The following is a 13405-nucleotide window of genomic DNA, read 5'->3' on the forward strand; positions in this document are numbered from 1 at the left end:
TCCAGGCTTTGATCTGTCAGCACAGAGCCCAATGCAGGGGCTCAAACCCACCTACTGTGAGATCATGACCTGAGTCATGAGATCATGACCTGAGTCGATGTCAGAGGCTTAACCGACTGAGTCACCCTGGCGCCCCAAGGAAATGGACACTTTAAAGAAATTAAGAGGAAACAGCTAGGGTCCAAACAAAGACCCTTACCAAAACAGTCCTGACTCCGCCTAGCTCCGTCTTGTAAGCAGAAGTGACGTTGCAAAATACCCAGAAGGCCAGGGGTACATGTGCTCAGGAATCTGCTACTTCTGACCAGAGTAGATTTGAGGGAAGCAGGACAAAAGACGAGACCACTAGAGAGGTAAGTCCTTCTACTCAGTCTCCTGAGGGCTTCGGGGAGCCGGGAGTTTAATCCAGAGCTGGTTCATTTGCATTTGGGGAAGCTCTCTCTCTGGCTGCAGTGTGGAGAGGAATGGATTAGGTCTGGAGAAAGAGGAGTTGGGGGTGATTGTGGACATTCAGGTAAGATAAGATCCTGGGGGCCAGAGTGGGAGAGAGGATAAAGAGCTTGGGACAGATTCCAGAGCTTCTTAGGCAAAAGTGATAGGACAGAGAGTGGAAGGGAAGGGGGTGGAGAGGGGATGTAAGGTCTCCAGACAAGGAGACTTTGTGAGAGCTAACTCTGGAGGCAAGGAGGGTTTTCAGGGACTCAGTATCAGGATATTCAACTCCCATGGGGCTGGACCTGAGCACATGCCTACAGTCCTTGTGGTTCAGCCTTGTGGTTCTCCCCTTGTGTAACCAGCTGTCTCCAGCTTTACGAAGGAAAGTTTCCCCGCACACACTCATTCTGAATCTTGCTCTGTTGCATTACCCTGGGAAATAAAAGTAGCCTCCAGGAGGAATAAACAGTAAGTCAGTTCTACCACAGATGGGTTATTACCGAGGAAGGGGCAAGAAACCCTTCTACAAGTCAGGTGGTTTCTGATTTGCTTCCACTGTGATCTAAGGAAAATTTAATTAATTATGTTGTCAGATAATAGGTCATTTAAAATATTTTGTTTTGCTAGATAATTATCAGGAATTAAAAGAACCGAGAGACACTGACAGAACAAACCTCCTTGTACTTCTCTCTACCTCTTATGTGAACAGTGTTCATCAGTGCTTACAAAAGGTCCAAACTCTGTCTCGTTCTTGGAAAAATTAATATTCATCCCTGGACCTATAAACTTACTGGAAAAGTAACTGGCTCAATCTACCTCCTTAAGAGACAGATTTTCAACAGCACTTCTAATAAAAATGTACTTTTTTATGTGTAAAGAGGATCTCTCTGGGACGCCTGGGTGGCTCAGTTGGTTGAGTGTCCAACTCCTGACTTCAGCTCAGGTCATGATCCCAGGGTCAGAGGATCAAGCCGCGTGTCTGGCTCTGTGTTGAGCATGCAGCCTGCTTAAGATTCTCTCTCCCTTTGCCCCTCTCCCTCGCTTGCTCTCTCTCTCTCTCTCTCTCTCAAAAAAAGATGCTCTCTCACGTATAATGGGATGCTATATATTTGTTATTTGATCACATATACTGCAAACCCTTGCAACAATACCTCAATTTAGAAGGAAAAAAATAACACCCAGAACTTTATGGGTCACAGAACACTTTTTTAGAGTGAACAAGATCAAATTTATATACATAATTTTTTGAAAAATGTATGATTGGCTGATCCAGAAAATATTGCCACGCCTGAAAATATGCTGCGATTAACTCTGTACCAGCTGCATGGAAATAGAAGCTCAAGAAGGAAAAAGAATGTTGCACATAATGTGCAATTTATTAAGGAGAGACATTATTTGGAAGGATTATTGGGGGCAGGGAGAGGTGCGCAGAGAGCTATTGCCATAGGGGAGTGCTCTGACCGCAAGATCCGCTAGGTTGGGCAAAAAAAAAGGTTTTCTTTTATAGGGAAGAATAAACAAGGCTAGAGAGAATGGGGATGGGGAGGAGGACTGAACAGTATGGGCTGACACCCAAATGGTAGGTGGGGTAGTAAACTGGCTCTGGCTGGCCGTGGGCCATGGTTGAGGGACCTAGAGGAAGAAGAGAAGCTTAGCCAATGTTCAGTTAATAAGCATTTTGTTGCAGTTGGTCAGTGCCCCGCAGTGCAGCTAACCGCTGATGAGTCCGCGAATGGGAATTTGGAATGTCTGTCACCTCATCACAGGTGAACAAAGGGGGAATCCATGAGTCTTTTTTTTTTTTTTTTTTTTTTGAGAAGACATAGAAAGTAGAGCAGAAGAGGGGCAGAGAAAGAGGGACAATCTCAAGCAGCCCCATGCAAGGCTCGAACTCACAAAACTGAAACCGTGAGATCATGACCTGAGCCAAAATCAATAGTCTGACGCTTAACCGATTAAGCCACCCAGTGCCCCTTCATTTCCTTTTAAAATTGATGATGGTGGAATCAGAGTGCAATGATATTTAGACTTCACTGCATTCATGTAAGGACACATTTTTTTTTAATGTTTATTTATTTCTGAGACAGAGAGAGACAGAGCATGAGTGGGGAAGGGGCAGAGAGAGAGGGAGACACAGAATCTGAAGCAGGCTCCAGGCTCTGAGCCATCAGCACAGAGCCGGACGCGGGGCTTGAACCCACAAACCGCGAGATCGTGACCTGAGCCGAAGCTGGACGCTCAACCGACTGAGCCACCCAGGCGCCCCCACATTTTTTTTTTTAAGATGTCAATATTTACGACACATCCTTTATAACTACTTACGCTTATGATTAAAAATATTATCAAACAGGGGGCGCCTGACTGGCTCGGTCATTAGAGCATGTGACTCTTGTTGATCTCAGCGTGGTGAGTTCAAGCCAAAAACAAACAAAGCAAAACAACAACAAAAAATAATATCAAGCAAAAAAGTTGAAGGTCCCCAGGTATATAATACAGATGGGCCAATACTGGCTTCTTGACTGGGATGGCAGTATCCACAACCCCACCTTTAGGGACCTTGCCCTCTCAATCCTGGAGTGAAAATATCTCCTCCTTCCATGGAGACTGGGGCTTCTATATAGCAGCACCCCTCTGAGCTGGGCTTGGTAGGAAAAAGCCCATAACCCACGCCCTGTCACTATGGACCCCACCCTTTCCTCTTCCTTCCACCTTATGAATCCTGTAGCATTTGAGACATAGGACTTGATCCGCGTTGCACTGACAAATCATTGCCACAGTCAAAGCACTGTTCTGCCTGCTTCGTGTACCTGTTCTGAGGACTATGTGGGATGCTATGAGATTCTCATGCTGCTGGACCAGGTGCAGACTTGAAAGGGGGTACCAATCTGGTCATTTTTTAGAGCAGTGGTTGTCTAAGTGTGGTCCTAGACCAGCAGCCCAGGCATCACCTGGAAATTGGTTGGACCTACTGAGGCAGAATTCCATAGAATTGGAGCCCAGAAATCTGCTTTAATGAGCTGATTAACAGCTTTTGGGTTCATGTTCAAGTTTAAGAGTCCTTATTTGGAGGGTATGAAGCTGAAAAAACCCTGGGAACCAGATGCAAATAATGTACTCATTTTGTTCAAGCAGATTCCCTCTGTATAGCACTCTTGATCCAATAGTGACTTTGGACCTACCTGGACAAAGCCTGTCACCATGACACTTAGCATACCCTTATACCTTCCCTCACCTTCTGAGAACTTCCAGGATTCTTTTTTAAAAGTTTTTTTTTTTAATGTTTATTTATGTTTGACAGAGAGAGAGAGAGAGAGAGAGAGAGAGAGAGAGACAGAGCATGAGCATGAGCAGGGGAGGGGCAGAGAGAGAGGGAGACACAGAATCCCAAGCAGGCCCCAAGCTCTGAGCTGTCAGCACAGAGCCCGACACGGGGCTGGAACTCACAGACCGTGAGATCATGACCTGAGCTGAAGAGACGCTCAACTGACTGAGCCACCCAGGTGCCCCCAAGAACTTCCAGGATTCTTAAACGCAGGTCAAGTCTCCCATGACTGATTTTTTTTTTTTTTTTTTTTGTATAGAAAATGGAGGGGGATATGGTCCAGGGGAATTGTATTCTCCACCATTATTGTTTCTAGTCTAGACTAGTAATTTCCTTCACATGTGAAATTAAAACCCTTACATCTGTGGCCCTCAGTCTCAGCTAAATATAGGAATCACCTGCAGAGCTTTAAGAACTACTGATGCTTGGTCACACTGCAAGATGCTGATTTAAAGTAGTCCAGAGAGAGGCCTGAACATGCAGATATTTTTTAATGTTCATTTCCTTATTTTGAGAGAGAGCGCGCGGACACGAGCCGGGGTGTTTGGGCAGAGAGAGAGGAGAGAGAAGCCAAAGCAGGCTCCCGCGACGGGGGACCCCGATGCAGGGCCTGACCCCAGGACCGCGAGATCATGACCTGAGCCAAAATCAAGAGTCGGTCCCCAAATGGCTGAGCCACCCAGACGCCCCTGAACACGCAGATTTTTAAAGCTCCTCAGGGGATTCCAGAGAATCACCGCTAAAGCGCAGCTACCTAGAGACCCCAGCAGAGGGCGCTGTGTCCCTGCTCATCCAGGGAACCTGATGTGCGTGCTGGAAAGCTGGCTGCTGGTTGCACAAACAGGGTACATGCGGTTAAGGAGAAGGGACCAGACACCCTGACCCTTGGATCACCAACCCTTTTGTGTTCTGAAATACCTATAAAGCTACATTAAGAAGTAGTAAGCTATCTGTTTTTCTGAATGACCAGGAGATAAGTCACACACCCTCTCTAAGCCTTGGTTTTTACATTTTCATTTTTTTTTTAATTTTTTAACGTTTATTTATTTTTGAGAGCGACAGAGACAGAGCATGAACAGGGGAGGGTCAGAGAGAGAGGGAGACACAGAATCTGAAACAGGCTCCAGGCTCTGAGCTGTCAGCACAGAGTCCGACGCGGGGCTCGAACCCACGGACAGTGAGATCGTGACCTGAGCCGAAGTCGGCCGCTTAACCGACTGAGCCACCCAGGTGCCCCGGTTTCTACATTTTTAAAACAGGGTGGTGGCAGGGAGGAAGGGGGGATCTATGGCTTATATTCATTCTTTCATTATATATTGAGCCTCCTCAAATGGACAAGGTAGTGATCTGGGGAGGGAAGAGATAAACATCCGAATGGGATAAAACTTCTACCTGATGGGGGCGGCTGTATTCCAGAGATGGCTGTTCTCATTTGTTCCTACTTCGGGGAAGGGGGACTGTCGGTCGGTCCGGTAGGTACCCCAGGTCAGGGAAGAGGCAAACCATGAAAGAGGAGGCAAAGAGACTACTGCTGAGTATTTACATATGCCATTATGTACTATGACACTTCTCTCACTTAATTTAAATAAACAACCTGGCATGGTAGCTGTGATAAGTTCCATTTTACAAGTGAGGAAGCTGAGGCTCAGAGATGTTAAGTGACTGGATCAAAGTCACACAGCCAGTAAGTGGCAGAGCCAGGATTAGAACAGGGTGCCACACGTCAAAGCCCCAATTCCCTTCCCGCCCCCACGTCTTCGGAGTGAATGCCTAGTTGCCTCTGTTTTTCATTCTGGGCTCTCCCATCCATCTCTCACCTCCGGAGTGCGCCCCACTTCCCTCCCGCCCCCCCCCCCATGTTTTGTTTCACTGACGCAGGATCCCTCCCCCTCCCGTGTCTACTCCAGGCCTGGAGGCTGAGGACTGTCAGGGAGAGATGTGACTTCCTTCCTCTCTAGTTCCCCGGCTCAGCCCCCAACGAAGGGCAGACACCTGCTGAGTGACACCAATTTGCAGCCCTTCTCAAGTGTGAATGAGATTTCTAATAGGGTCGGTGGCCCACTGGCTTCAGGCTGGGTTAGGAATTAGAGAGAAATTTAAGAGGCAGGAAATGGGGGAGAAGTGAGCTGGTTTGGAGGGGCTGAAGGAGCAGCTGAAGCAGTGACGGCAGCAGCCTCTGCTGAGAGTGAAACACTGATTTCTTCTGAGAGGTTAAGTTCTTTGCCAGAGGTCACACAGGTGGCAGAAGCAGGGCGAGCTCCACGAAGGGCTGCCTTTTTAGCGTTTCCTAAAGGACGACAGCTTAAGTGGGTAAGGTGCTCTCCTTCGTGTTAAGATTTTTCCAGCCTTTTCTGCCTCCCCGAGCTGCTGGGGAGCTAATCCTTCCCTTCTTCGGCAGGAGGACCCCAGGGTGCCTCGTGCCTGCTGTGTGGGTGAAGAAGAAGGGTGGGACTACGCCTGGAAAGGACCAGAGAAGGCATTTCGGATTGTCGCTTGAAAACTGTGTCTCCCCTGAGGGTCTCATCACAGGGATTTGACAACCACCTTGGAGGAGGTTGCCCCATACGCAGAGGCATGAAGAGGGGCTGGGAAATGTTTTGCTGCTCCCCAAGCACAGCTACCTGCCCCCCCCCCCCAAGTTTTGCCCTGGTGACGCCTCTGGACCCAGCAACACCCAGGCAGATTCTGGGGGCCAATAGTTGCAAACACAGGAGTCCATTCTTTCAGGCCTGGGGGAGGCAGCAGACAAGCTCGAGATGAGCCAGGGGGCGGCGTGTTCTCCGTATTGCTAAGCCAGCGCACTCAGCGTGGTAGGTGCCTCCGTCCTGGGCACCTGCCCCTCTGTGCCCGCGCACATGGCGGCCCTCTCCCGACAAACACGACCCGGCCGTGGGTGCCCAGCGATAAACGGTCGTGGGGTGAACCCGTGATAACAGAGGGGGATGCTCTCTCCTTGCCCTTTAGGGGTGCGGAAACAGCCCAGCGCTCCCGAGGACAGACACCCCCATCCCCGCACCCCACCCCATGCTTCTCAGCTCACACTAACATCTGTCCTTGTTTCTGGAAGAGTCGGCCTGAGGGTGTGCTGCCCTGGGAGTGCTCGGGGCGGTTCCCGAAGGTGTTTTCCAGGACATAGAGAAAGCACAAAAAGAACATTGGAAGGAGAGCCAGAAATGGGGGCGCGGCCCTGCCCACCCCCCCGCTGCGGTGGCCAGCACCATGAGGCAGACTGGGACTTGTTGTTGGGTGCAGCGAAACAACAACAAAATCACTAGTCTTCCAGATGGGGCGAGCCGCTCCAAGCCCTCACCCAGGCCTGTTCCTCAGGTGACTTCCGGCGCTCCTGCAGGGGGGTGGGGGGACCGCTCTCCGCCAGGCTCCCACCGCCAAGCGCGCCCCCTCCCACCACCCCTCCCCCACCTCCGAAGTCTCCGGAGCCTCTGCTCAGAGTGAGGAGGGACGGGAACGTCCTGTATTCTCTTTCTTGCCTCCAGAGTGTTTTATTTTCTAGAATGAACTGAAATCCCTGCTTTAATAATAAAGAGATCTTATTTAGTAAAGGGAGGCAGGCGGGCAGCTCATTTCTCTACCTTTCTTCGTCAATCACAAAGCGTTGTGTTATCATGGTGATTGGAGATGAGGAAAAAGGAAGGACTCCAGGTAATGGTGACCCCTCTCTATCAGGTTCCCCCCCTCCCCAAGCCCTGCAGGTCTACAGTCAAGGCCCATGGTGAAAACCCTCCCAGGGCTTGCTGAGCCACAGCTCAGAATGAAGTGGGGCTAAGGCTTTGGGCAAGCAGTATAGACAAGAGAGGAAAAGGGGAACCGGTTGTGGGCAGGGGGGGAGGATGGCTTCTCAGCCCAGGGTCCCCTTCCTCCTAGGTCCAGTGCTGGGCTCCCCAGAGAATTGCCCCAGCCCACCTCGGGGCACTGATGGAGGGAAGGCTAGCCACCCCCCCCCCCCATGCCTAGCCCAGCACACTCCCCCCCCCCCCCCCCTTCCTAGCCCAGACTCTAATTGCACTGGCAGGGCGTATCTGCTTTTTAATTGGCAAAAGCCACAATATCCTGGTGGCTCAGAGAGCACCGCCCTGATTTTATTTCTGCAGCAGCTGGGGGATAATTACCCTTCCCTATCGGTGCTGCTTTCAATTCTTTCTCTTTCTAATTGAGACGTCTTCCTCTGTAGCCCAGCTCTCCAACCTTCAGTTTGTTCTCTCCAGTCTCTCCATCCGGAACGGGGCAGGACCTGCTTGGAGACACAGAGGGGGGACATGGAGAAGACTGGCAGTGCCCAGCTCCGAGGCCCAAGGCCTTCCAACTGTTAGCCCTAGACAGGTGAGCCTGAGAAAACCCCAAGCTCTTCTGTGGAGGGTACAGGGGAGAGATAGCCCTCCTCAGGAGGCTGTTGAGACCCCCTTTTCTCCACTCCCCAGTGGGGTGCTTGCTCTGGGACTCTAAGCTACAAGGGGCTGAGGAACCCCACCCCCAGCATCTAACCCATCAAGGAAGAGAAAGGGATTTGTTGTCATTAATCTCTTAATAATGGCCTCATGTCTCTTTGGCACTGTTGAAAGAGGTTTGGTACATCATCCTTAGCATAGTTTCAGAGACAAAGATCTGAGTGCTAATATTAGAGAACAAGGCTGAGTAACATACAAGATGTTAACTGAAGGGGTACTCCTAGGAAAAACAGGCCTTTCTCAGGGAGTTCCCAGGTAAACTTCTGGTGGTAATAGATAAAGCTAAAAAATGTTACAGAGAGAGCTTGGAGAGAATCCTAGCAGATCCCTGGACATTGACATTCAGGAGTGTCCAGTCTAGCCCTGTGAGCAACCCTGACCTAAAGCCACCAAGTGGCTGTCCTGTGATCAGCTCAACATGAGAACAGGGGCTTTTGCTCATTATTATATTCCAGTGCCTACCACACAGTCTGGCTCATGCAACTGGTTAGCAAAGAGGCAAAATTCAGAGACAGTTGATCATGAGTGTGAATAGACTCATTTTCATTGGCCTTTTCCTTGCAGAACCAATGAAAATGGACTTGAAGCCCTGTTTTCCTAAATTCTTTAACTCTGGGCTCTTTCTGGATTGGGTGAAGATGTAAATAGAGGGGTGGCTGGCTGGCTCAATCGTGGAGCATGCAACTCTTGATCTCGGGGTCACGAGTTCAGGCCCCACACTGGGCATAGAGATTACTTTAAAAAAATAAAATGAAAAATACTTTATTTAAAAAAAGATGCAAATAGCAAAGGAGGCCGTTACAGTCTAAGAGAAATGTACCTTGAAACCATGACCTGCCCTTGAGCCCCCCATCTCCCTCTCCCCACTTCTAGTTTCTTTCCTCTGAATTTAGAGTCATTGCCTTGGCAACGCTTGTTTCCATGGTTTCCTCTGTGACAATGATCCCCAAACCCCTCCTCTCTCTTTCCTCCTGACAGCAATGGGTGATAGGGATCCTCCGTGTGGCCACTCCATGTAACCATGGTAACGATGAGCTGAGCCTTCGTGTATCTTTTGTGAAGAGAGCTAGGGAATAGAAGCTTTTGGAAAGGACAGTTGGGGGAGGGTCCAGGGCTAGAACTGCCCTTGTCATAAAGAGGAAGTTAAGGGACTTGTCTTGATACTAGCCTGTAGGATTCAGTTCAAACATTGTTGAGACTCTATTTTAAGCATGACAAAGTTCCAGGGAAACAAAGGTATACAAAACATAGCCCCTAATATTGAAGGGCTTATAGTCTAGTGCTGGGGCTCATGATGCTACTGAAACTCTGGCACTAGTGGCCCACAGATGGGGCCACTAAAGGAGGTGGCCCTTGAGAGCACTATCACGGTCAAGCATTTGTCCATTCCAAACATTCCCTCCAGCCAAGAACCAAGAAAAGACTGGCCAGGGGGATCAGTACTCACATTAAACCTTCTTCCAAACTGCCATCAGAGTTTCTGTCTTGGAAAGGGTGGAATTTTAATGCCCCTTTCTTTTGCAGAAGTGTAGGCTAATGGCAGAATCCTTAAATAGGACTATTTGGTGCAGGGAGAAAGAAAAACACAGACCTGCCCAACTCCAGTGCCACAAGGGGCTGGAATGATCTCCATTTCCAGGGATCACCATCACCTACCTGCCACAGGCCTTCCTGGGAAGTGATGTGTCTGCTCTTACACTGAATTGGAGGGTCATCATCTCCATCCATCCAGATTTTTTACTTGTCACTGAAAATGCAAGACAAAGGACCAGCTCTGAAAAATTAAAGTAGAAAATCAAACAAAACTACCAGGGGCACCAAAGTTGGACAGAATGAATCCAAAAGCTATGATGTATGTTGATCATGTAGGTAACAGCTCTTCCCTCCTCTAGCTTCCCATCCTCGCCCCTGACAGTTTCCCTAAATCCCTAAAGGTGGGAACCAATTCTGAACTTCTAGGAGAAATCACAAAAATTCCCTGGACCCTTGGTATGCTGATACCAGTCACATGCACTGATGTGGAAAGATGATCAAGGTACATTTTTAAATAAAAAGAAAAGTGCATAGAACAACGTACTTTGTGTTCAAGTAAGCTACAAATAACTAGGTAGCAAAATTTGCTCTTGCAAGTGAAATGCATTCTGGATTAGCCAAAGTTCTTGGGTCCTAGAACTCTGAATTCCATCCTTTGCTACTGGAAGAAACTAAGGCAGATTCAAATATTCTAGGTACCCTGTTCACTCAGCTAGTCAGAAAAGGATAAATGGCATCCTCTGATTGGTTGACAAAGCAATGCAAACTAACCAATGAAATAATGCTTCTCCTTTCCTGGCCAATAAGATCTCAGTTCTCTTCTTGAAAGGAAAGCAGACCCTTTGTCCATAAAGAAAATGAGCAGAAAAGGAATAATAATTAAAAAACAAAACAAAACAAAACAAAACACTGTTGCCATGGGGCTATGGGACATTATTGATGTGATCAATGATAGCTGCCCCAGAGAATTCACAAAGGAGGTACTTCTTTGGGAAGAAAAGTACAAAAAGCAGACCAGCTGTCTGGTCTGTATTAAAAAGAAGTTTCTATAGTAACATGTGAGGGGAAAGAATTTTAATGTAAATCTTCTCCAAACTAGCCAGTCAACGGAGAGTAATTTTGACCTTCAATTTAGATTGAAGTTATAATGACTGATTTTTTTTTTTATATTAGCAATGCATGAAGGAAAAGGCAAGGAAGAGAAAATGAAGTGTGTGTTTACTGATGCAGGGCATCACAGATATTGATAGGATAGTTCCTGTCTGAAACAGAGATCTCCCTGTTGTCAAATCATAGCTCAGTTTAAAACCAGGTTTTATTTTGGAAAGGGAAAGTTCAAGGTTCTGAAGGGAAAGTATTCTAGGTGAAATAGTCCACAGAACACAAGTTGTCCTATTAACTTACTAGTGATGTCCCTTTAAATCATTCTGAGACTGTTACAACTGCCTTTGGGAAAGGATGGGTAAAATGATTTCCCACAGATATTGCAAATGAACACAGGTGGGCAAAGCCGACAGATGAAACACGGAATCAGTGTTTGTCAATCAAGGGAAGGGAAAAAAGATCAGAGGATTGGAAATATTAAGTGCTGATTTGCTCACTATGAAGGCAGGCTGGAGAGGGAATAAAGGGAAGAGAATCTTGAAGAATCAAATGCAGGTGGAACACTAGTGGAAATTTGCTAAGAGGGCTGCCTTTCTACCAACCTGTGCTGTGTGGTCTGTGGGGAGAAGTGAGAAGACAGGGTGATCTAGAATTCAGTTTCCCTCTCATGGAGGAGTTGTCTAGGGAGGAAGGAACCACTGCCAAGCCAAGGAGAAACCCTCTCTTTGTACCGGAAACACCTTTGGATAATTTCTCTGAGTTCCTTGAATTCATCCATGAAGAACAAATATGTTTCACTCATTTAAAGGGAAAAAAAGAGGGGGGAGGAAGATTGGCCCCTCCGTCTAAGGGACTAAATGAAAGAGAGAGAGAGAGAAAGAAATCCCTAATTGCAAATCCCAGAGAAATGGCAGGGTAGGATATGATTACCTCAGTGAAGGGGGTGGGGGAGAGAGTGGAAAGTGTTGCCTTGGAGAAAGGTAGCTGCTTCACTGTGAACCTTGACTTAAAAAGAAAAATTCACCTTCCAGGATTTCCTCTTAAACCCCTGAGATCTTACAGGACCGGTTGTGTCTCCCATCCAGCACGGGGAAGGCAGGGGCTCTCCAGCAGATAATTTAAAGAATCCAGGTGCTCAAGGATAATCAGTGACCCAAACCCCTCCACTCACTGTAACCAAGGCAACAGGAGGCTGGGGCTGGTTGCCTGGCAACTACACTAGGGCCTCGGTCCTGTCCCCTCCTCCCCCATCTCCGTTAGCCCTTTTGTGATAGTGTCTTCCCCTCCGTGGCTTTTTTCCTCCTTGGCAAAAGAGTCATCCTGCTCCTCGTGCAAAGGGCACTCTGGGCTCCTTTGGTTAAAATTGAGGACCTTGATGTTCATTTTGCACAGGTTTCACCTACCCAGATATTCAGATTCAGATTAAATAGGCTTTCTTACCTCGGCCTCAATATCTCAAATCTCCCCCCACCGCATCCCTTCATTCACCCGTGTTAGGGCATTCGGAGATTGTGGAGTGAGAGAGAAGGAAGAAGTGGGGGTGGGCGGGGGCGAGAGAGAGAGAAGACGGCTTGGATGTAGCGATATGTCACAACACAACTGTGCCGGGGGTTCCAGGTAGATCGACTTTCTAGCTTGCCCCTGAACTCACCATTTCCAGGCGCGCCTCTTTTCGCTTAGGCACCCTCCCGGCAACTTTGCACCAAGTTGTATTCCAACTGCTCTTCGCGAAGGGGGGATAGAATGACCTCCCAGAATCTGACACCTAACCTCCTGGAGAAATGGGAAAGGTGATTCCCCCCCACCTCTCGGCGAACCCTGCCTCATCTCCTGGCCTCCACCGTGTGGGGTCTGAGGAATTTAGCTCAAGCTGAGTCGGGCTGGGAAGCCGAGTGGCGCGCGGGAACCCACTCCAGGGGCTCTCCGGCCCGGGCGCTGTCCAGCCGCTGGTGCTGAAGCTGGAGGCTCGGATGCACCGTTCAGGGGCTCTGGAGACCCTCCAGCTGCCGGATTCTGACCCCTGAGGCCGGAACCCGAAGGGTAGACACCCTTTGCGGGGGGGGGGGAAAGGCGAGACTAGGACGTGTCTGCAACAGAAATGCTTTTTCGGCAGACCGGGCTGCCTCTGAGGCGGAATCCCCTGCGCCTCTCCCTTCCCTTCCCCGAATTAGTGTAATTCGCCGCAATCGCGGCGTGTAGAAAGAGCCCCTTGCCCTGGGGTAATTATCCAGTGGCCTCCCGGCAATCCCCACGTTTTCCCCTTGGGCACTGGGTTGCCTGAGCGTCGGCAGGCAGAATCCCGGGACTCCTGGCGCTCAGATCTGGTGGCGGGCAAGGCTGCGAAGGGAAGTCTGGAACACCGAACCCCGCCGCTTTTCTGCATGTAACAGGTCTGCTGCACCTGCACTCTGAAGGGCGATCAGAGTCGAGACCGGGTCACTGTAGGGTGGGCTTGGGGAGACCGGCTTCGGAGAGAGCGCACTCCCAAGGCTGATGCTGCCCTTCGCCGAGCGGACGCCTGACTCAGCCTGACAAGCCAACGTCGCCG

The 13405-nt window shown here is 49.1% G+C and overlaps 1 long non-coding RNA gene across 1 annotated transcript; it reads right to left on the bottom strand.

Annotated features, from left to right (window-relative positions):
• Positions 1-7823: 7823 nt before the first annotated feature.
• Positions 7824-12036, bottom strand: LOC122221631. The gene is made up of 3 exons (XR_006203335.1): positions 11882-12036; positions 9877-9967; positions 7824-8006 (listed from the first exon to the last, which is right to left on the bottom strand). It is a non-coding gene; the product is annotated as an uncharacterized LOC122221631 (long non-coding RNA).
• Between the last annotated feature and the right edge of the window lie 1369 nt (positions 12037-13405).

The sequence above is a fragment of the Panthera leo genome, chromosome B3 (assembly GCF_018350215.1).
Source record: "Panthera leo isolate Ple1 chromosome B3, P.leo_Ple1_pat1.1, whole genome shotgun sequence".
Lineage (NCBI taxonomy): Eukaryota > Metazoa > Chordata > Mammalia > Carnivora > Felidae > Panthera > Panthera leo.